This window comes from Somniosus microcephalus, chromosome 1 (genome assembly GCF_052327205.1).
Source record: "Somniosus microcephalus isolate GS21.2 chromosome 1, FLI_Smic_1.0, whole genome shotgun sequence".
Classification (NCBI taxonomy): Eukaryota; Metazoa; Chordata; class Chondrichthyes; order Squaliformes; family Somniosidae; genus Somniosus; species Somniosus microcephalus.
The window spans coordinates 202,477,734-202,499,557 of record NC_140987.1 but is presented as its reverse complement, the minus strand read 5'-3'; the positions used below and the strand labels follow the sequence as shown (position 1 = coordinate 202,499,557).

At 44.9% G+C, this 21,824-nt stretch overlaps 1 protein-coding gene across 2 annotated transcripts in view; it reads left to right on the top strand.

The window, feature by feature from the left end:
- The window catches only part of LOC147124553 (ras GTPase-activating protein 1-like), a 212,293-nt gene that overhangs the window by 1,200 nt on the left and 189,269 nt on the right, over positions 1–21,824 (top strand). The window lies entirely within an intron of this gene.

Genomic DNA, 21,824 nt, shown 5'->3' with positions numbered 1-21,824 from the left:
CAGAAGCGTGCCATGTAACTGTTGGAGGAAACCGAGACCACCTGAAAGTATTTTTGCCTTTTTTGGTCTTGTGCGGTATACATCCCGTACATCTTGTTGATTACTGTGTTCTGTGATATTGCTTGAATTCTGACTTTAAATCTATGTTTTGCGAGTCGCTTCAATTGAAAGAATAGTCGGCTACTTTGTGGTAGAGCGGGGGTCGTATATTAAACTACTTTAAGCGAAGGGTTGCTTACACACTTGAAAGGGACAGTGTTTAAATAAAGACAGTACGTTTGCAAAGTTTCCAAATGTACTGTATTTATTTAAACACATGAATAGATTTGCTCAGGAAAGTGCAGCCCTGTATTACTGTAGGAGCGGGCTGTTGAAAGTTAGTGAGCGTTCTGGGTTATCATCGTGCAGATGATACAAGGAAGTGTGTGGCTTGTGATTCCCCAGGTACACACGGCCAGTGTAATGAACCCCATATTTGTAAAACTCCTAACTCATATTCAGCACCAATACTTATAAGTATGAACTTGTATTTTGGTTCCTGTACAAATCATCTGTGGCATTTGTGTTTTTGACTTACCCAATGTATAAGTTTCACTGATCTTGCCCATGCCAATGCTAAATTTACATTGATCTATTTTTATTTCACTTGCCCGCAACACCTGTCTCCGAACTTGGGCAACAGTTCGTCGATGTTCCATGCCGGCTCCACCCTACCTATGTCAACTTTACCCCACCACGGCACCTCTGATTTTAACTGGACTCGCTCCTATTGTTTTCCTGTTACTACCAGGATATATGTATATCCTAATAATTGCTACGTAACCAGGCCTATGTAACGCGAGTTTTCCCTATGTCCATTCACGTACGAGTTTTGGCTGCCGCTCTGGACCCGAGCCCATCTGTTTCCACTTTTCTTTCTCCCTTTTTTTTACTCCTTTTCTCTCTACCCCGCCGAGACCCCTCTCTCCTGTCGTCATGCCTCCTTTCATTTCTCCCCTCTCTGGTACTGTACCCTCCCAAATCCCCTCCTCTCTCTCTCGCCAACCTTCCCACCTAGCGTGCGTGCGCTAAGGGCTAATCTTGCCAATCTCTTCCCCGTCCAACTCATCCCTCCCAGTGCTTCCCTGTGGACTCTGCCAGCGGATCAGCTGTCACCGCCCCTCTCCCTCCCAGGATGTCTATTCACTTCAGAACAATGCCCTTGCCATCCATGAGGATGATTGCATCGACTTCATGGCCTTGACGGAAACCTGGCTGAGGGGGTGATGACACCTTTCCCCTAAATGAAGCCTCCCCGTCTGGCTATACCTTCCACCACTTGCCCCACCATCGTGGTGACTGTGTGACTCTTATCACCAAATCACACCTTGGCCTGTCCCCCTACTCCTCTGGCACTTTCTCCTTTTAAGCATTTCACCTTGTTCCACCCCTCTTATCTCATTTAAAATCTTCATTCTCTACTGCCCACTCAAGTACCATAAACATTTTCTCACATATCTTCACTCCTTTCCTCCCTCAGCCTCTGCACTGAGCGACTTCTCATCCTCGGTGATTTCAACCTCCATCTCAATTCATCATGCTTTCTCTCCTCTGAATTCACTGCCCTCCTATCCCACCTTAATCTCTCCTTTCATGTAAACTCCCCAACCCATATTCACGGCCACCCCCTTGACCTTGCCATCTCATGTGGCCTCTCTACTCCCATCGTATCAATCACAGATAAGGCCATCTCTGATCATTTCCTTGTATCACTCTTTACCCACACCCCCTTTCTCCCTCCCAACCAATGTTCCTTTTAAGCGACGCAGATGTGCAGCAGTCTGGAGCTCCTGTGCAGTCAGCTCACTGGCTTTTAAATGCAAAAACTATGAAACGCGGATTTTTGAATGGTTCGTGTGGCCCAAAACAAAATTAGAGGGAACATTACTCCCAACTTCCTCCTGTGTCTGTCCCTGGAAAAAAAAATCTCCCGATTCACTAACAACTGCACTTTCAAAATCCCAACTGACATTTCAGCAGTTACCGATCTGTTCAATCACACCCTCACCTCCACCTTTGATGCCATAGACTTCATTAAAACCATTACTCTCTTTCACCCTTGCCGTTTTCCCCCTGGTACGGCCCTCATCTCTACTCCCTTAAGTTCAAGGGACGCAGACTTAATATGGCGGACAACTGGTTTAGCCATTCATCGCCAGATCTGGCTGGACCACATAAAGCAGTATCAAGGCCTGCTCTCGTCTGCCAAAACTGCTCACTATTCCAGGATCATTCTGGAATGGAAAGATAACTCCTGGTTTCTTTTCACGACTGCAATCCGCCACCTTAAACCCCTCGCCCCTGTCTCCTCCACCTCCAACAATGAGGAGCTTATGGGCTTCTTTGTCACTAAGATTGAGACCATCCGATCAACTGCCTCTGCCACTTCCCTCCCTTTTCCTAGCCCACCGGGCAAAACTTCCGCTAAGGTTTCCCTTGCCCTAGCCCTGAATTTGCATCTTTCTCCAGTTTCTCTCTGATCTCCCCTCATGCCCTCTCCAAGCTCATCTTGTCCATGAGACCCACTTCCTGCTCCCGCGACCCTATTCCCATTAAACTGCTTATCACCAAACTTCCCTTCCTGGCTCCCGTGTTAGCTGATATTGTTAATGGTTCTCTCGCTTCAGGTGCTCTCGCCCTCCTTCAAATCTGCTGTGATCACCCCTCTCAAAAAAAAAAAACACTCTTGACCCCTCACCCCATCTCCAACCTCCCTTTCCTCTCCAAAATGCTTGAACGTGTTGCCGCCACCCAAATCCATGCCCATCTTTCCCGGAACTCCTTGTTTGAATCCCTCCAATCAGGTTTCCGCCCCTGCCACAGTACCGAAATGGCTCTTATCAAAGTCACAAATCACATCATATGTGACTGGCGAAGGTAAACTATCCCTTCTCGACCTGTTTGCAGCCTTTGACATGGTTGACCATTCCATCCTCCTCCAATGCCCCTCCACCATCGTCCAGCTGGGTGGGACTGAACTCTCCTGGTTCCATTCTTATATATATAATTGTAGCCAGTGAATCACCTGCAATGGCTTCATTTCCCACTCCCGCACCATTACCTCCGGTGTCCCCCAAGGATCTATCTTTGGCCCCCTCCTATTTCTCATCTACATGCTGATGTCATCTGAAAACATAGCATCAGTTTCCACATGTATGCTGATGACGCCCAGCTCTACCTCACCACCACCTCTCAAGACCCCTCCGCTGTCTCTAAATTGTCAGACTGCTTGTCCGAGACCCAGTACTGGATGAGCAGAAATTTCCTCTAACTAAATATTGGGAAGACCAAAGCCATTGTCTTCGGTCCCCGCCACAAACTCTATTCCCTAGCCACTAACTCCATCCCTCTCCCTAGCAATTGTGTGAGGCTGAACCAGAATGTTCGCAAACTTGGTTTCATATTTGACCCGGAAATGTGCTTCCAACCACATATCCACGGCATCACTAAGACTGCCTATTTCCACCTCTGGAACATCGCCTGACTCCGTCCCTGCCTCAGCTCATCTCCTGCTGAAACACTCACCATGTCTTTGTTACCTCTACACTTGTTTATTCCAATGCACACCTGTTTGGCTTCCCACGTTCTACCCTCTATAAACCTGAGGTCATCCAAAACTCTGCTGCTCGTGTTCTAACTCGCACCAAGTCTTGTTCACCCATCACCTCGTGCTCGCTGACCTACATTGGATCCCAGTTAAGCAACGCCTTGATTTTTAAAATTCTTATCTTAGTTTTCAAATCTCTCCATGCCCACCTCCCCCATTTCTGTAATCTCCTGCATCCCCCCCAATTCTGAGATATCTGCACTCCTCTAATTCTGGCTTCTTATGGATCCCTGATTTTAATTGCTCCACCATTGGTGGCCGTGCCTTCAGCTGCCAAGGCCCGAAGATCTGAAATTTCCTCCCTAAAACTCTCCGCCTCCATACCTCTCTTTCCTCCTTTTAAGATGCTCCTTAAAACCTACCTCTTTCTACCTTAATATCTCCTTACTAGCTGGGGGTGGCCGGCGTTGACAGGGCTTTTTTGGGCCGCGCGGTTTATGGCTCGGCTCGGCGCTGCCGCTCCTGCGCTCTGTGTCACTCTTTGCCTCTCTGCCCCTCTGTCTCCTCCCCCCCCCACCTCTCTCTGTGTCTCCGTCTCTGTACCTCTCCCCCTCTCATCTCCATCCCTCACCGTCTTTTGGCACCCGGGGAAGGGCTTTGAAAATTGAGCGTGGCCGTGCGGGGCCTAGTGCTGAAGGCCCGGCTGGGCTGTCGGGCCAAGACGGACCCCAGCTGAGCTCCCGGTGCGTGCAGCCACCGCGCCGCGGGTGGCACAGTTTACGGCCGGCCGCTGACGCTCCCCCGCCTGCTCTGTGTCTCGGGCTGAGCGGTTGTGAGGCCCGGCCCGAGTGACTCCAACTCGCCTCCCGCTCCCGGAGCCGCAATGTGGGGTTTTTTTTGGCTGGTGCTGTCGCTGTGGGGATGAAAAAAATGGCGGCGAAGTTTCGGGAGGCTGCAGGATTAGGCCCGCCCACAAATGGCGGATTGGTCAACCATCAGGTCACTGAACTGTAGGATTGGTCAACCATCACGTCACTCAACGCTAATGAGCGGTAGGATTGGTCAACCGCTAATGAGCGGATTTTTGAATGTTTTTTGTATAGTGTCGAACAATTTTTGTCTGACCAAAAAGTAAATACGCCTATTAGGCTCCCCTAATGATGAGCTTTCTTTTGATATAACATGCGTGTAGGTACGCTCTATAACTTTTGTGTGTATAGCGGACAGACAGACAGACCTGGTTCGGTGTCAAATGTTGTTTTATAACGCTCCTGCGAAGCACCTGGAGACGTTTTTACTACGTTAAAGGTGCTACATAAATACCTGGTGGTTGTTGTTGTTTAATTAATTTTTTTTAAATACATTCAAGGGACGTGGGCATCACTGGCAAGGCCAACATTTATTGCGTATCCCTAATTGAGTCGCGTTCTTGAACCACTGCAGTCCATGTGGAGAACAACACCCACAGTGCTGTTAGGTAGGGCGTTCCAGAATTTTGACCCAGTGCTTATGAAGGAATTGCGATATATTTCCATGTAAGGATGGTCTGTGACTTGGAGGGGGTGGTGTTCCCATGTGCCTGCTGCCCTTGTCCTTTTAGGTGGTAGAGGTCGTGGGTTTAGGAGGTGCTGTTGCAGAAGCCTTGACGAGTTACTATAGTGCATCTTGTAGATGGTACACACTGCAGACACAGAGCAATGGTGGTGGAGGGACTGAATGTTTAAGCTGGTGGATGGGGTGCCAATCAAGCGGGCTGCTTTGTCCTGGATGGTGTAGAGCTTCTTGAGTGTTGTTGGAGCTGCACTCATCCAGGCAAGTGGTGAGCATGGGTTGGTAATTGGTGGGAAGTAGGAGACAGGGATAAAAGGAATTGATTGGCGGGATGTGACATGGTGCTCCCTAGAGATCTGTATTGGGACCTCTGCTTTTCACCATATTTATCAATGACTTTGAAGGAATAGAGAATTGTATATCCAAGTTTGCAGATGACAAATTAGGAGGTACGGTAAGTTGTATTGATGGGGGCAGGATGTTACAAAGGGGGTTAGACAGATTAAGTGAGTGGGCAAGACTGGTAGGTGGGGGTGTGTGAGATTTTTCTTAATGGCGAGAGACCAGGAACCAATGTTCCCTGTAAGCTGCGCAGTGCTCCAGGGAACCTGTGCAGTTGGCTTTCCAATGTAAAAACCGTGCATGTGCGGTATTTTGAAGGGGCCGCATAGGGCCCAAAAAAATTTGGGACCATTGCCAGGAATTGTGGAGAAACATCGGGATATAGGTGTTCAGGTACACACATCACTAAAAACTAGTGCACAGGTTGAAAAAGTATTTAGAAAGTCTAATGGAATGTTGGCCTTTGCTTCAAGGGGTTTTGAATATAAAGGGAAAGAAGTGATGCTTTATTATACAGAGCCTTGATCAGACCCCATCTGAAGCACAGCGTTCAGTTTTGGGCATGGCAGCTCAAAAGGTATATTGGCCTTTGGAGTGATACCGTGCATAATCAGAATGATACCAGGGCATAGAGCGTTAAATTATGCGGAAAGATTGCATAAACATTTCTTGTATTCCCTTAAGTTTAGAGGGTTGAGCAGTGATCTAATTGATAAAGGGATTCGATAGATCAGTTGCAGAAAACTATTCCCACTGGTTGGAGAGTCCAGAACAAGGGGGCATAATCTTAAAATTAGAGCTAGGTTATTCAGGAGAGAAATTAGAAAGCAGGGGAGGCAGAGAGCACTAAAGTTAAAAATAGTAAGGTATTAGGCAGGGTCAGACTAACAGAACACAGGATGGTCTAAGATGGGTTTACAGTGTATGTATGTGAATGCACGAAGTGTTGTAAACAAGGTAAGTGAGCTCAGGCACAAATAGCCACATGGGAATATGATTATTGTAGTGTCCGTGTGTTGATAAAGACACGAGTTGGTTCATAGGTATTTACTAAGCAAAGTCTGGGGGGGGTTCTAACGGATATACACAATATACAGGCTTATATAGCCCGAGTGGCAATTACCGGCATTACAGCACACCTGGGGCTCTTAAAGGCACATACACCACAATTCCTCCCCTTTTAGCTAACCAGTACATCATATTTTAAGTAATTATTAATTACATGTTATAAGCAAAATAATATACATTGCTGTAGTTAATTAATTATAAGTTAGTCTCTCAGGAGGCTTCCTGACTCGGTCCGGATAACGCCTCGGGGGTGTAGTAGTTTCTGGTGGTGTAGTAGGTTCTTTTGGCAAGGCTGATTCGGCTTGAATGCCAGTGTCGGGTTCATCGGGTTCCAGTATCACCGGACCGGAGGTAGATATGGGTATCTCTACTTCATCGTTAGATGTATAGAGTTGTGGTGTAGGTTGTCCCTTTTCGGATGACTTTATGATTTGGTCAGCATGGTGCCTTATTATGCTTTCTCCGATGTCCACGGTATACATCAGTGGTCCTAGTCGTGTGCAGATAGTTCCAGGCTGCCATTTCTCGGTACGGTAGTCCCGGGCCAAAACCTGTTGACCTATCTGGAAGGCCCTAGTTGGCCTTTCATTCATGCCTTGAAACTGCCGGTTCTCCACGTCCCTTCTGATGTTGGGCTTGACCAAATCCAGTCGGCATCTTAGGTTTCTATTGAAGAACATCATGGCGGGAGTTTGGTTGGTAACCATATGTGTTGCATTCCTGTATGCGAATAAGAAGTTATCCACCTTGTGCTGAAGTTTTATGTCTTCATTACCCATGGCCTTTATGGCCTTCTTGAAGGTCTGGACAAACCTTTCAGCCAATCCATTGGTGGCGGGATGGTATGGGGTGGACGTGTAGTGCTTAACCCCATTGTTTTTTAAGAACTTTCTAAATTCTTCGGACACAAATTGCGGTCCATTATCAGAACATATCTGTTCCGGCAGCCCATTCCTGGCAAATATGGTCCTTAATACTGTGATGGTTTTTTCCGTGGTGGTGGAGGACATCTTTATTACCTCCGGCCACTTGGAGTGTGCATCAACCGCGATTAAGAACATTGAGTCCATAAATGGACCAGCAAAGTCGATGTGCACCCTTTGCCAGGGAGATGAGGGCCACTCCCATGGATGTAGAGGGGCTTGTGGTGGAGCGTTTTGGACCTTCTGGCATCCTAGACAGCTCTTGGTCATTTCTTCGATGTCTCCATCGATACCTGGCCACCATACAAACGCCCTAGCTAGGTTCTTCATTTTCACTCCACCCAGATGCCCCTCGTGAAGCTCCTTTAGCACTTTATCCTGGAGTTTGGGTGGAATCACCACTCTGGATCCACACATCAAGGTTCCTCGGCACACTGACAGCTGTTCTCTTCTTTGCGAGAATGCTGGCAACAGTGGTTCGCCATGTGCTGGCCATCCCTTCACTGTTAAATCATAGACCAGTGAGAGAGTCGGGTCATTTCTCGTCTCCCTTTCATTGGCAGAATTTGTCACTGGTAGACATTCCACTATGGTAGAGTGGAACATCTCTACTGGGTCTACTGTAGGTGCCTCTTCTACCGTTGGCAACGGTAGGCGCGATAAACCGTCAGCATTCCCATGCTGTTTTGACCCTTTGTATTCTATGTTGTATTGGTGTGCTCCTAGAAAAAGGGACCACCTCTGTAGCCTTTGCGCTGTCATAATGGGAACACCTTTTTTAGGGTTGAATATGGAGATGAGGGGTTGATGGTCAGTCAACAAGGTAAATTTTTGTCCGTGTAGGTAATGGTTGAATTTCTTCACTCCCCATACCAGGCTGAGTGCTTCCCTGTCGATTTGGGCATAGTTACGCTCAGCTGAGTTTAATGAGCGTGACGCAAAAGCTATCGGCCGTTCTGAGCCATCAGGGAATTTATGGGATAATACTGCTCCTATGCCGTAAGGGGATGCATCGCACGCCAGTCTGATTGGCAGTGATGGGTTGTAATGAGCCAAAACTTCTTCGGATGTGATTAAGTCTTTGCATTTATGGAAGGCACGTTTACAGTCTTTGTTCCATTTCCAAATCACTCCCGTTTGTAGCAGTTCATTAAGAGGGTGTAGAAGAGTTGATAAGTTCGGTAAAAATTTATGATAGTAATTTATTAATCCCAGGAACGACCTTAATTGTGAAACATTTTCAGGTGCTGGGGCTTTTATAACCGCTTCAATTTTTTCAGGTGACTTATGCAACCCTTCATTATTAATTATATGGCCACAATATGATATCTGATTTTGGAAAAAATCGCACTTGGGGCGATTCGCTCGTAGGCCCCGTTCTTTCAGCCTAGTGAGCACCTGCTCCAAATTGGCAAGGTGCTCGTTGTCGTTTTCTCCCGTGATAAGGATGTCGTCTAGGTAGCATTGAGTCCCCGGAATCCCTTGCAGGACTTGCTCCATAGCTCTTTGCCAGATAGCTGGAGCTGATGCTACTCCAAAAACCAGTTGATTGTACTGGTACAGGCCTTTTGTGTGTGTTTATCGTGAGATACTTTTTAGAGGCCTCCTCAACCTCCATCTGTAGATATGCCTGTGCCAAGTCAATTTTGGTGAAACGTTTCCCTCCGGATAGTGAGGCGAAAATATCTTCTATTCTCGTAAGAGGATACTGTACTGTGTGAAGGACCGGGTTTACAGTCACCTTGAAGTCACCACAGATGCGAATTTTTCTCTGTTCTTCAGATTTATCTTTATTCGATGCTTTTTTCATGACTGGAATGATGGGTGTTGCCCATTCGCTCCAATCTATTTTGGATAATACGCCTGCTTTTTCCAAATTCTCCAGCTCTGCCTCGACTGCTGGACGTATTGCGTATGGCACCGGTCTTGCCTTAAAAAATTTGGGAATTGCTGCATCTTCCACTTTTATTGAGGCGGTGATGCCTTTCGAGGTTCCTAGTTTCTCTTGAAACACTTCTTTGGCGTTGGCCAAGATGTCTTTTAATCGTTCAGGTATGATGTCATCATTGTTTTTTTCCTTACTGGTCACCGTCAGTGCCTGAATGGAGTGCCAGTCTAAACGTATCTTCCTGATCCATTCACGTCCCAACAACGGTGGACCACCCTCTTGTAGAATGTATAAATACAACTTTTGTATTTCTTTGCCGTTGTATACAACAGACACCCTTATTTTTCCTTTGGGGTATACTTTCTGCCCCGTATATGTTTTTAAGATAATGGATGTGTCTTTTAGAGGTATATGCGAAAATAGCCTCTCGTAATCCCATCGATTTATTACGGTTAGAGCTGATCCTGTATCTAGCTCCATTTTAACTGGGGACCCTGCTATTGTGAGGGTAACCCAAATGGTTTGGTAATCATCTTTGGCAAGTACATTATGTAATTTGAGACAGCTTAGTCTCTTGTTTTCGAAGTCGCTATCGCTCTTCTGGTCTTCGGAGCTACTGTCCGTCATCATTTGTACCTTCCTGTACTTTTCTTTATTGATTTTTTTTTCTGTCAGTGGATTTATTTTGTCCAGATCGGCATACCCGTGCAATGTGTCCAATCTTTCCGCATTGCCTGCATGCTTTGTCCTTGAACCAGCAGTCCCTCTGGTTATGGGTGGATCTGCCGCAGCGATAACATCTTTCGAAACCCTGTGTCATTTCATGGGTGCCGAAGTCCTGTGTCTTTTGTTGTATCTCTGCAGCTCCTTTTGCTGCTGCTTCGTATGATACAGCCATACTGAAAGCTTTGTCCAATGTTAAATCTTTTTCAGAAAGCAGTCTTTTTTGTGTTCCTTCACTTAAGAGACCGCAAACAAATTTGTCTCGAAGATAATCTGATAGTCCTGCCCCGAATTGGCAGTACTTTGATAGCTTTCTTAATTCGGTTAGGTAATCAGCGTTACTTTCATTCTTGTGTTGATTTCTCTTGAAGAACTTGAATCGTTCCGCTATCAGCAGCGGTGTTGGGTTTAAGTGCTCCTGCAGGGTATCAACAATTTCTTTAAAATTCTTGTCCTTTGGTTTGGCTGGAGTGATTAAATTTCGTAACAGCCCGTATGTCTTTGCGCCCATTAAGTTCAGAAGTACTGAAGCTTTTTTTTCATCTTCTATTCCATTTGCAGTGCAATATACCTCTACTCTTTCCACGCATGTGGTCCAATCCTCTATTTCGCTATCAAAGGCATCAATATTACCAGATTTAGGCATTTCAGAAAAGATATGGCGCTTGCCGCGCTTTTTTTCTTTTCTGTAGCAAAGATATGGCGCTTTCCCGCCGCTGCTGCCGATAACAACGCTGTTTACTGCGGTTTCCGTTCTCTTTTTATTTACTGTTGGAGACTTGTTCCCGCCGGAGGTCTGAACGCTGACCTGCTTGCCGCACCGGCCGTCTCCCGAGTGCTCCCTCCCAGTCCGTTATTGCTTGCCTCCGATTTTGCTGCCTGTCTCAGCTGTAGAGCCAGCCGCTGGAGCCCCAGCCTGATGCCCAGGAAGGATTAGCGCAGTACCTGCCACCAGCTTGGCCAGCTGGTGAAACCACAGCTTCTCTCACTTCCTTGAGTCTTCTGGACGCCCGAGGAATCGATGTCCTTGAGGTGCTGCTGAATTGCAGGTAAGTCCGTTTCCACTTCGTCGCCACTGTAGTGTCCGTGTGTTGATAAAGACACTGAAAACAGGAGTTGGTTCATAGGTATTTACTAAGCAAAGTCTGGGGGGGGGTTCTAACGGATATACACAATATACAGGCTTATATAGCCCGAGTGGCAATTACCGGCATTACAGCACACCTGGGGCTCTTAAAGGCACATACACCACAATTATGTGGCAATAACTGAGACCTGGCTCAAAAAAAGGCAGGATTGGGTATTAAATATTCCTGGTTATAAGGTGTTCAGGAAAGATCGGAGGTGGTGTGGCAGTATTGGTTAAGGAGAATGTTACAATGCTGGAGAGGGAGGATGTCCTGGAGGGGTCAAGGACAGAATCTATATGGCTAGAGTTAAGAAATAATAGAGGTGCCATTACACTACTAGGTGTATTCTATAGACCATCAAATAGTGGGAGAGATATGGAGGAGCAAATTTGCAGAGAGCTGCAAGAGTAGTAATAATGGGGGACTTCAGCTATCATTATATAGACTCGGATTGTAATAGAAAGGGCAGAGAAGGGAAAGAATTCCTGAAGTGTGTTCAGGAGAACTTTTTTGATCAGTATGTTTCCAGCCCGACGAGGGAGGAGGCATTACTGGATCTGGTTCTGGGGAATGAGGTAGGTCAAGTGGAGCAAGTGTCAGCGGGTGAACATTTAGGGAACAGTGATCATGGTATCATAAGGTTTAGATTAGCTATGGAAAAGGACAGGGAGCAATCTGGAGTAAGGATGTTTAACTGGGGGAAGGCTAATTTCAGTGGGATGTGAACGGATCTGGCCCGGGTAAACTGGAATCAAAGATTGGCAGGCAAAACTGTAATGGAACAATGGGCTGCCTTTAAAGGGGAAATAGTTCAGGTACAGTCGAGGTACATTCCCACTAGGGGGAAAGGTAGGGCAATTAAAGTTAGAGCTCCCTGGATGAAGAAACAGATAACCAATATGATGAAGCAGAAAAAGAGCACAGATGTCAGGTTGCAAATACATCTGAGAATCACGCTATATACAGAACGGTCAGAGAAGTGAAAAAGAAAATAAGAGGGGCAAAGAGAGGGTATGAGAATAGAATGGCAGCCAACATAAAAGGTAATCCAAAAGTCTTCTATAGGCATATAAAAAGTAAAAGGGTAGTAAGAGGAGAGGTGGGCTGATTCGGGACCAAAAAGACCTATGCATGGAGGCAGAGGGTATGGCTAAGGTACTAAATGAATACTTTGCATTCGTCTTCACCAAGGAAGAGGATGCTGCCATAGACATAGTGAAGGAGGAGGTAGTGGAGACACTTGATAGTATAAAAATTGATCGAGGTATTACAAAGGCTGGCTGTACCTTTTTAACCAGCGAGTGGTTAAGATCTGGAATTCACTGCCTGAAAGGGTGGTGGATAAGTATCAAAGAAAAAAATTTGCAGGGCTACAGGAAAAGGGCAGGGGAGTGGGACTAGCTCAGAGTCTGCATGGGCTCGACGGGCCGAATGGCCGCCTTCCGTGCTGTAACCATTCTATGATTCTAATGGCGGAACATGCTCGAGGGGCGGAATGGCCGCCTCCTGTTTCTATGTTCCTATACAGCTATGAACCAGGCTAAAATGCTTTTATTAGCGGCACTGCAAAATTCCCCATGGATCCTCCTCCCTGCACTGACTAAACAACTTGCATTTTATAGCACCTTTTTAATGTAGAAAGGGGATTGCAGGCTGGAGAAGGTTAGAGATGGGTATGGGCAAGGCCACAAAGAAGTGCCCTCCAAGCCGAACCTATTGTTACTGGCAGAACCCAGACCCCTCTTTCCCTTTTCCACATTACTAACACACAACTTCCGGAGCTCCCAGTCCACAGAGCACACCTCCCACGACTCAAATTCTTGTTATTCACCACCATGTCCCTGTTTTAAAAATGAATAGCCAGGTGTTTCATGCTCTCTTATTGCACCCTTTTCATCCTTTGCATATTGCATGTGACTACCCTGTTGCATTGGCTGTTGTATCTTATTCCTTGATCTATAAAACTACATATTTATCTGTAACTGTCTCTCTATTTTAGATATATATACTTGTCTGTTTCCTATTTTTATTCAGGATTTTATCATACTAAAGAGTATCAAATATAACCCAAAATTAATAGAATAAGAATTCCACAGAAATATAATAGAATGCAGGTACAAAAAAAAATTAAAAAGGCTAATAGAATGTTCTTTTATCTCAAGCGGACTGAAATACAAAGGAGTGTAAGTTTATGTTAGTTATTTCAAGCTCTGGTTAGACCCCATTTCGAGTACTGCATTCAGTTCTATGCACCCCACCTCAGGAAGGATATATTGGTCTTAGACGAGGTGCAGTACTGATTCACCAGAATGATATTGGGATAAACCGGTTAAATTATGAGGGCAGGTTGCATAGACTAGGCTTGTATTCCCTTGCTTATAGAAGATTAAGGGATGATCTAATTGAGGTGTTTTAAGATGATTAGAGGAGTTAATAGGGTAGATAGAGAGAAACTATTTCCTCCAGTTGGGAAGTCCTGAAGAAGGGGGCAAAACCTTAAAATTAGAGCTAGGTCATTCAGGGTTGATGTCAGGAAGCACTTCTTCACAGGCTAGTGGTGATCTGGAATTCCCTCCCCAAAAAGCTGTTGAGGTTAGGTCAATTGAAAATTTCAAAACTGAGATTGAGATATTTGTTAGACAAGGGTATTGAGGGTTACGGAATCAAGGCAGGTAGATTGCGTTGAGATACAGATCGGCCATGATCTAATGAATGGCAGAACAGGCTCTAGGCTGAATGGCCTACTCCTGTTCCTATAATCCTACATAGCAATGCCCTAAAGGGTACAGTGGTCCTCGCTGGACAAGCAAAGGTAAGCTTATTGGTCTATGCTAGTATACAGTGTGATTTTTAGCTGCTTAAACCTCAGCTGTACCCCTCTAGGCCCTCAGCAGTTACTAAGCTATGGCTCTTGCCAACATGTTCCCTAATCCCCCTCGACTTGGGTAAATGCGACATTTACTTATGTGGAGAATGTGTGTGCTCCATATCCGACAAATAAATCTGCTTGTGTTGATTTCTTGGCAGGTGATAGGTTTCCGTATGTGTCTGACACTCATCTGACTTTTTTAAAATAAAAAACCGTGATGTATCGCAATGTAGATTTGAATGTGAAGATCAACATGCTGTGAGGATTCATGGGGACAGTGCCGTTACATCTGCCCACCCCTTGAATTGATAAAGGAGTAGAAATGGCATGCGTTTTGAAGGGGAGTAAATTCAAAACTAATCGGTGGAAACATTATTTCAGTGAGATGTGGTGAATCTATGGAACTGGCTCCCTAGGGAGACAGTGGAAGCAGGAAGAATTGATTTATTTAAATGCAAATTAGGTGGATTTCTTTCAGGACATAATATTTTGGAATACAGTATTAGAGTAATCGGAGACAGGAAACATGGTGAAAATAGTATGTTTGAGAGAAACAGGTGATTATGGTTTCCAAAGCTTTTCACCACTAGTGGATTTTCCTTCCCCCCCCCCCCCACCCCCCCACCCCATGTCTGAGTCTGTTGTACACTAATTGATAGAGATGGATTGTCATGATTAGTCATTAACTCCATTATTGTTGTATGTGACTACCAGGATGGTAGAAGGTGAACGAGATGGACCTTTGTCTATTTCCATCTCACAGTTCCTATGTTTCTATCTGGTATCCCAACCTAGCTATGTTCATAGTTACAAAAGCAAAATACTGCAGATGCTGGAAGTCTGAAATCTAAACAGAAAATGCTGGAAATACTCGGCAGGTGTTGTGGAGTGAGAAACAGTTGACGTTTCAGGTCGATTACTTTTCATCAGAACTGGAAAGGGTTAGCGATGTAACCGGTTTTAAGCAAGTATAGAGGCAGGGAAAAGGAGGGGAGGAAAGAACAAAAGGGTTGGTCTGTAATAGGGTGGAAGGCAGGAGTGATTAAATTACAAAAGGGATGATGGTGCAAGGCGAAAAAGGGTGGTAATGGGACAAGGAAAGAAACAAAAATGGGTCTAGAGGAGGTGTAAAACAGCAAAATCATTACCAACAGCTGCTGTCTGGAAAAAATGGGAGCAGTGATTATGATCTGAAGTTGTTGAACTCAGTGTGGAGTCCAGAAAGCTGTTAAGTGCCTAATCAAAAGATGAGGTACTGTTCCTCGTGCTTCTGTTGAGCTTCTTGAGAACAGTGTAGGAGGCTGAGGTCAGGGAGGGAGTGGGGTGGAGAATTAAAATGCCAATGTTCATAGTTATCTATTTTCTTCTCATAGTTCTAAATGTGCTCTAGATAATGATTCATCCTCTGAATCTTTTTTCCCAGGGCTCTGTCATCTTCTCTGCATTATTTCTTCATATCAGTGACCCCATTTATCATCCAATTTCATCCAGTCTTTTGCTGTTGATTCCACTTTTCCTTCACGTACTGTGTTGTCCACCTCCAGTTCTCTTGCAGTACAATGATTGAATCCCTATATCATGATCTCCATACTCCGTGAAAATCTTTTACCAACTCCTTCATGCTGATATTCTTCACGTACTTTAGGAATGTATCTAAGCTTGATTGGTTCCACCAAATCATGTCCTTAATATGATCCTTAAATTTGCATCATAACATTATTGGGACTGCACTACACATGACCTTGGTATGCATGATGTTTAGCCCCAGAGCTAGTACAATAGCACTTTTTATATACCAGCTTTAGAAACTTTAATGTTTTTATGCAATTTCCTGACTTTCAGAAGCAGGTCCTACAGCTTCTAGCATTTTTACAAGAAGGATAAGTATAGTCTTGGTTCCTTTTACTTTTTAAATTTTAAAAATATTTAATTTTTTAAGCAGTTCTGGGTTTTCATTATGTTCCTTTCAGCGCTGGGCTCCTAATGTGGCAACTCGGTGCAGGCTGATTTTTGAATTTGCTATAAGCTTGAGAAAAGCTTTAGCTGAGGGTCTGCACTTTTTGGTACAAGTTCATTTTACAAAATAAAACTAACAAAGTGCTCCAGTCTCGTGCTATTAGGTTTATAGTTTGCGAGCAATAATGAAACTTGGGCAAGTCATTTTTTTTTTAAACCTTTGTGTGTTGGAAGTAGAAATCAGTACCTTGGCATAGTCCCTTGAACTTTCACTCTAAGAACAAGAACAGATATAAATGAACAGAGTACGTACAGTACCACAGCTGTGTCCCATGTGTCCTGATTTTGCCACAAAAACTAATGTACAACATGAATGTAATAGATCTTTCAGCATGTCTCCAGTATATCTACCTCAATCCAGACACATGAGATATGTTGTAATATAAATTTTATATACAGAAATATTCCTTGCAGTGAAAGAAACTAGTTGTTTGATTTGGGATTGGGATGTTTTATGTATAGAGCTCAGATCACTTGCATACTTCATTTGCAGGTGGGCATGGATATGGATTGGCCGAGCTGCCTTCTATTTGCCCATTCAAAACAAGTTCAACTGTGAGATATGATCAATCTGCAGGGTGCATACACTGATCCAACTATAATTACCCAGCCTTGATCTTGGACATTTAGTAAAGAGGCAGAATGGCTATTTGATATTCTACCAGAGACTTTAAACATTTTAAAAGTACACAAAGCAGAGGGAGATGAGGAAACCATTATAGTGTGCCTATTGCAGAGATGAACATGACAGTTGGTTAAATTAATTTTTTCTCCAGTGCCTGATCTAGTTAGCTGCAAAGCCTGCATGAGTTTGTTAGCCAGACTCTGAGAGATATATATTATATATCTATTGGAATACAGAGTAGAATTTCTAAATTTGCTAATGACACCAAACTTGGGGGTGTGGCAAACAGTGAGGATGATACCAATCGACTGCAACAGGACATGGCAAGCAGAATGGGCAGACAAGTGGCAGATGGAATTTAATAGAGAAGTGTGAGGTGATGCATTTGGCAGAAGGAACAGGGAGAGGCAATATACACTTAATGGCACAGTTTTAAAGAGTGTGCAGGGACAGAGGGACCTGGGAGTTAATGTGCATAGGTCCCTGAAGGTGGCAGGACATATTGAGAGAGTGGTTAGCAAAGCATATGGGATCTTGGGCTTCATAAATAGAGGTATTGAGTACAAAAGTAGAGAAGTTATGCTGAACCTTTATAAAGCGTTGGTTAGGCCACAACTCAAATCAAATCAACTTTTATTGTCATTGTTAGTGCACAAGTGCAGTACAATGAAATGTAGGCTTGCGGCTCCCGAGAGTGTACATTTAGATTAAGACATTTAAACATTCAACATACATTTGGCTTGTAATACATTAACATAAACATAACCATAATAAAGTGCATTGGCAGATGTGCAGGCTTTAGAGTTTATTTGTGGAGTTCAGTAGGATGACAGCCCTGGGAAAGAAGCTGTTCCTAAATCTGGTCGCTCGGGTGCGAATGCATCTGTAGCGTCTCCCAGATGGCAGGAGGGCGAACAGACTGTGGCTGGGGTGGGTAGGGTCTTTGATGATGGACCGTGACCTCCGTAAACAGCGTTTCTGGTATATGTGCTCTATGGTTGGTAGCTGGTTCTGGTCACCACACTTTAGGAAGGACGTGAAGGGCTTTGAGAGGGTGCAGAGGAGATTTACCAGAATGGTTCCGGGGATGGGGGATCTCTGCTGCAAGGACAGGTTATGAAGCTGGATTTGCTTTCATTCGAGCAAAGGAGGTTGAGGGGTGATTGCTGCATTTGTACAGAGCCTTGGTGAGACCACACCTTGAGTATTGTGTGCAGTTTTGGTCGCCTTAGGAAGGATGTTCTTGCCATGGAAGGAGTTCAGCGAAGATTCACCAGGCTGATACCTGGGATGGCAGGAATGACGTATGAGGAGAGATTGGGTCGATTGGGCTTATACTTGCTGGAGTTTAGAAGAATGAGAGAGGATCTCATTGAAACTTCTAAAATTCTGTCAGGCCTGGACAGACTAGATGCAGGAAGGATGTTCCCGATGGTCGGGGAGTCCAGAACCAGGGGTCACAGTCTAAGGATAAAGGGTAAGCCATTTAGGACAGAAATGAGGAATTTCTTCACCCAGAGAGTGGTGAACCTGTGGAATTCTCTACCACAGAAGGCAGTTGAGGCCAATTCATTAAATATATTCAAGAAGGAGTTGGATATATTTCTTGAGGCTAAAGGGATCAAGGGATATGGGGAGAAGGCAGGGACAAGGTACTGAATTTGGATGATCAGCCATGATCTCATTGAATGGCGGAGCAGGCTCGAGGGGCCGAATGGCTTACTCCTGTTCCTATCTTCTATGTTTCTATGTTTGATAGAGGTGTACAAGATTATGACTGGTTTGGATAGGCTAGACTGGGAAAGGCTGTTCCCACCAGTTGATGGTACAAGGACTAGGAGACACAGATTTAAGGTTTTGGGCAAGAGATACAGGGGGGATGTGAGGAAAAACTTTTTTACGCAGCGAGTGGTGACGACCTGGAATTCGCTGCCGACGGAAGTGGTGGAAGCGGAGACACTCAATGTTTTCAAGGGGAGACTGGATAGGCACTTGAAGGAAATAAACTTGCAGGGCTACGGGGATAGAACGGGGGAATGGAACTGACTGGATTGCTCTACAGAGAGTTGGCACGGACTCGATGGGCCGAATGGCTTCCTTCTGTGCCGTATGGCTCTATGACTCCGTTTAGGCTTAATAACACAAGGATGTGAAAGGTGCTATATAAATGCCAGTTCTTCTATTTTTAATTCTTGACTATACCTACTCAATCCAGCCCCTCCCTACAGGGATTAGTTAAACTGCTAGGGGATCAAATTTCAACTTCTGGTCCAGTTTAAAGTAGTGGCATTAAAGAGACAGCTCAGACTAAACGAAAACCTGGGATATTATGCATTAGAGAAGTATTGCATCCTGCATCTGAAATTCCAATGTGTAATCTATAGAAATGAGTGTCAGATGAATGGGTCCCCCATTTGGGATGGATCTACCATTCATGCCTAGGGTTTGTAAGATGCCTAAGTTAGCTGGCCTTTGGACCGTTCCACGTACCAGTTGAAATTATGGCCCAGAGATTCCTGCGGGTGCAAGCCTCCGACCTGCACTTACCTAGCACGCCGGCCGATGTGCTGTGGGCCCGCGTGGGATTCCGATCCTGGGCCTGCTCCGACTGCCGGCGCGCAGTGGTTGCGTATCCCAGGGATGCAGTTAGTTCGAAGCGTCTCCTGGGATCACGTGGGCCATGGAGAGCCAATGGTAGCAGGGAATCTCTAGTCATAGATTTGACAGGAAGACCTGTCCAATCTATGAATACAATTCAGCCCCAAAACATAACTAAAACTTCAAATAAATTTTTTAAAAAATCACATTTTTAAAATAACTATAATTACATAAAATAACTATTTTAAACAATTTAAATTTTTGATGTTAATTACAGTTTCTAACAGGGCTAAAAATAAACTTACCTTTCTTTAAAGTATTTAAAAATAATAAACCTGTGGGGGAAAAAATGTTTTAATTTTACATAATTCACCACTTACCTTGTTAAAAGCAGGCCTTGCGACTGCTTTTTAAAAGCGTAGCACCTGGAGACTTGCCCTCCTGGAGAAACCTGCAAAAAAACTGGAAGTTCCAGGCGTACGCGCTGCCTCTCCGGCGCACGTGTTCGACCTGTGAACCCCTTCCTTTAAGGGAATGGAAGTTCCGGTTTCCTGCGCATGCGCAGTGCATGCAGAAAACCGGCACTTTCGTTGGGCCTACGTGTGAGTACTCACCCATGGGGACCTGAAGTTCTGGCCCTATATTGATTGTTAACCAACCCAAATCATTCACAGTAGGACCACAGCAAAACATTGGTTCAGTAGGGAGTGTAGAAGGATATGCCAGAGCAGCACCTTAGAATGAGGCGCCAAGCTCTAGGGGAGCTGCAAAACAGGGCTACCTGTATGCCAAAAGCATCAGGTTATAAACCGATTTAAGCGGCCTCACAACCGAGTAAAGTTCTGTAGCCCTACCACATCCAGTGAAGAATGGTGGTGAACAGTCATGGATGTTTGAACTCCATTCCTAACCATGGCAGAGTCCATCATGTGAGTACAAGAGACGACACTGAAATGTTTGCAAATATCTTGAGCCAAAAATGCCAAGTAGACAATTCTACTCTGCCTCTTGTTCCCTACCATCATGGATACGAACTTCCAGCCAATTTGGTTCACTCAATGTGATGTGAAGCAGCTAAGTATACTAGACACTGATAACATCCTGACTGTAGTGCTGAAGATCTAGCTGCCAGAACCAGCCAACCTCCTAGCCAAGCTATTCCAATGCAGCTATGACACTGGCAGTTACCGGACAACGTGGAGAATTGCCTAGATATGTCTTGTCCACAAAAAGCAGGACAAATCTAAGCAGGCCAATTACTGTCCTAAATAACAACAGAAAATGCTGGAAAAAATTCAGCAGGCCAGGCAACATCCGTGGAGAGAAAATAGAGTCAATGTTTCGGGTCAAACCCTTTGTCAAGACTGGAAAGGCACAGGAAATGAAATAGATCGAAAGGCCAGGCTGGGAGAGAACAAAAAAGAAGTGAAGAGACATTAAGAGGTATTCAAAACGAGACGAGATGGTGATAGGACTAGTGGAGACAAAAGACGGCTCTAGATTAGGTGTGAAATGTGCTGGCAGAATGAGACAGCTGCCATGTGGGAGAGGGAAAAAAAAGGGGGTTGGGGGGAAGGGCCAAAACAAAGGTGTGGATAAAAAATAAGTAAAAATGTAATGGGGGCTGAGGTTATGATCTGAAATTGTTGAACGCGATATTGAGTCCAGAAGGCTGTAAAGCGCCTAATCGGAAGATGAGGTGCTGTTCCTCGAGTTTATGCTGGGCTTCCGTGGGACAATGCAAGAGCCCGAGTACAGCGAGGTCTGAGTGGGAATGGGGCAGTGAATTAAAATGACAGGCGATCGGAAGCTCGGGGTCATCCTTACAGACTGTCCTATCAGCTTTCAATCAATCATCAGCAAAGTGATGGAAGAAGTAATCAATAGTGTCATCAAAGGACACACATTTTTCAATAACCCACTTCTTTGCTCAGTTCAGGTTCTGCCAGAACTACACTCTCTGCTCCTGACCTTGTCACAGCCTTGATATAGACATGGACATGAGTTGAATGCCACAGGAGAGGTGAGAGTAACTGCCCTTGACATCAGGGCAGCTTTTGACCAAATATGGCACAGAAGAGCCCTAACAAAATTGAGCTCAATTGGAAAACCCTCCAATGGCTGACGTGATAATGCACAGGATAATGGCCATGGTTGTCAGAGACCAATGATCGCAGCCCCTGGACATCACTGCAGTAGTTCATTAGGGCAACATACTCAACCCAACTATGTTCAACTGATGCATTGGTGACCTTCCTTCTATAATAACATTAGGAGTGTGGCTATTTGCTCACTATTCCACAGTGTTTAGCTTCATTCACAGCTCTTCTGATAATGAAGCAATCCATGCCGGTGTTACCACTGAATTGGAGCCTGAACGGACCCAGTGATATACAGGGTCGACGTATACCCAACTTCGACTTATAGAGCAATAAACTCAGACTACTGCGGACTTTGCTGGAATGTGCGAGTACACTTTTTATTTACAGAGCGCTCTGGGAGAAG